At 47.4% G+C, this 2,899-nt stretch overlaps 1 pseudogene; it reads right to left on the minus strand.

The window, feature by feature from the left end:
• Positions 1-487: 487 nt before the first annotated feature.
• Positions 488-2,683, minus strand: Rbsn-ps1 (rabenosyn, RAB effector, pseudogene 1; annotated as a pseudogene).
• Between the last annotated feature and the right edge of the window lie 216 nt (positions 2,684-2,899).

Raw genomic sequence — 2,899 nt, forward strand, 5'->3', positions numbered from 1 at the left:
ACTACTGTCCATTAATAAAACTCACAATGACACTACCACCCCACCAATCCTCACACTTGGGAACTTTACTTCTTTTAATTGGGAGGTGAGAACATGGCAACATTCCTGTCATCCATAAAAAGAAGCACTGGTCCCCACTGGATCTAGACTTTTACCTTCACCTAACATTTCCCTAAGTGTCCTGGAGACAGTCCAAGCAGGGAGGTGCTAAAAGGGAGCAACCAAGTCAGGACAGACTTCTGCTAGAGCCCCTTCCTATCTTGACTACAGAAAGGGATCTGTCAAGGGCTTCCCTATAATAATGCATAACGACCAAAAATAGTCAGCAGAAAATGGACTACAAGGTACCCAAGAGCCATTTCTGCCTTGGCTCAACAGAGCTGTATCTCAATTTTAAAAAGTGGTAAAGTTCCCTGAAAAGAAACACTTCATTTAAAAAATACAGAAAAACCAGCAAATGAAAGCTGATATTTTTCCCTGTTCTTGTTCAACTGTAGTGGAAATGCCTCAAAGTGCACAGTAAGAGATTACTGTTTCCAGCCCACCTGTTCAGATGTCTGCCTATCTCCTCCTCCCACTTGATATCCTGCTGCCCAAGACTCTGTTCAGTTCCTGCCCACTGCTGACAGAAAAGGGCCCCCTTCTGCTTAGCTAGGGTGCACTTCAGCTTCTGGAGATACTCCATCAGAACCTCAAACTCAGCCATTCGGCCACACTGCTTGGAATCAAAGATGTTGTCAATTTGCTGCAGGAGCAGCTCCTTCCAATGTGTTCCTCAGCCTCCACGCCACTATCACTGTCTCCCTCAAAAGGGTTGGTGCATGGGCACTCTTCAAAAGGGTTTCCAGGAGCAGCTGGACTGGCAGTCTGGGGTGGTTATCCTCATCAAAGGGGTTGGGTGATGGACTGTGTGGGTCAGTGAAGGGATTTCATGTCCCCAACTCTCCTCCTCTCCCTCAGCATCTTCTTTGAAAGGATTTTATTCTTTGGTGACTACACCTGGAGGGCCCAGGAAAGCCTCTACAGCAGCACAGCTGACAGCACCCTCTGTAGGGCAGGAGAGGTCTTCCTCAAATGGGTTGAGAGAGGTCCTATCACTTTGCTGTGATATGGTGCTCTAAAGGAGTAAATTCTTGGCCAAGGACTGGGGATCCAGAATGCAAATGTATGGGGGCTAGAGCTGAGACAGGTGAAGGGGTATAAGGAGCTGTGCTGCTCTGAAATGGGGAGGAGTCCTAATCCAAGGAATAGGCAAGATTGGTATGAGACCCTCAGTTGGGATCCAACTGGAAGGGCATAACTTCTGGGAGTTCTAGAACACAAGTCCCTGTTTGCCAGGATGCGGTTGTGAACTGTTCCTGTTCTCATTCCAACTCCCATTTGTGGAGCATCTGTAACTGCTCCTGCTGCAGCTCCTCCTCTCCTTGACCTACCTCCGGGACAACTGAATGGTCTTCTCAGTCTGCTGCTGGTCAGACTCATCCTGCAGCTGCCGCAGGTTCTCTTGAAGTGTGCACACCTCATCTGTGCAGCCTGCAGCCTTGACCTGCCTGGCCTGATGAACGATGGAATGTTGTAGATCTGCTGGAAGAGAGCATCAGAGTCTTCACTCTGTCCCTGACCTTCTGACAGTGGGAGCCAGCCATCAGCCTTTCGCAAGGGGGCAAGGATGCCTCAAAGAGACCTCATATCCTCATTGGCTGTATGAGATGCCAAACCACTTTCCCTTTTCTCAAGCTTCTGCCAGGACTCCAGAGCAGCCTGTCTCTCCACAGACCTCTTCTGCTCCAGATCCTGCTTTTCTTTTCTTTCTCGGTTCTTCAAAACTGTTTTTGGTTGGTAGTGACATTAAACCCTGTAACTTTTCCTGCACAGTGTAGCTGAGTGTCTGATCATTCTCTGTATCCTTGGTGTTTGAATGTGGTACAGGGTCTTGGTTCAAACCCAAGGTTAAGATTTTCTTACTTAAAGCGTCTATTAGCTACACTTTCTGCACTTCCACTCAAAGGTCATTGGCATGCTCCAGACTGTAAGTTGTCTCCCCAGCATTTAATGATGTCACCATCCTGATACATTCAGGAGCTTTCTGGTCAACGTTCTCCATGCAAAGTTGAAGCTTTTGCCAAGGGCAGGCCAATGAGCTCCAAACACTTGTTGAGCATAATAGACCCACAGAGACAGCAGTGGTGGTGGTGGTTCCGGAAGTCCCAGTATTTGTTCTGTCAAGTGCAGTGAGCTGTTCCAACCTGGTTATTAGTGTATTGACTTCACAACACAATGCTCCGTTCTTGCAGCACAATGTTTTTTGAAGTCAGAAAGATGGCTTCTCATAGCACTAAGCTCTTGGGGTTCGTTCCCACGTGTAAGGATCAACCCCTCCATAACTGGTTCCATTCAATCATCTCCTCGTTTCAACCACTTGTTCTTTCATTTCCTAGATTTCTGAACAAGATCAACCCCACAGAAGTCACCGGCTGAAAGCTGTTCATTTTTCCAACATACAGGCCTAGTTACTGCTTACTCCCAAGTTTAAGTTTCCATTTTTAATTTGCCCTTTGACATCATGATCTTCTGACTGTTCTTCCTCATAATATAACTGAAGTTGATAGAAAGATGGAAGGTCCTTTAGGCACAAAGCTTACAGGAAGCCTTCCCTCACTTCCCCTACATCAAGAGACGCCATAGTTGTGCTTCTCTCCACCCCAGGAAGGCAGCAACCTCATGCCAAGTCAGCTTGATTCCTCCCAAGGGAGCTGGATTCTGGCAGTGTTGGCTTGAGCAGGCAGGCAGCCCTTGATAATTGAGAAGTGACATTGTGGCCTTGGATGAAATTTCCTCTCTTCAGCAGGAAGAATCACTGTTAGACTGTGAGCAGGCTAACACCCTTCCTCACTCCCCT

The sequence above is a fragment of the Rattus norvegicus genome, chromosome 14 (assembly GCF_036323735.1).
Source record: "Rattus norvegicus strain BN/NHsdMcwi chromosome 14, GRCr8, whole genome shotgun sequence".
NCBI classification, from domain to species: domain Eukaryota; kingdom Metazoa; phylum Chordata; class Mammalia; order Rodentia; family Muridae; genus Rattus; species Rattus norvegicus.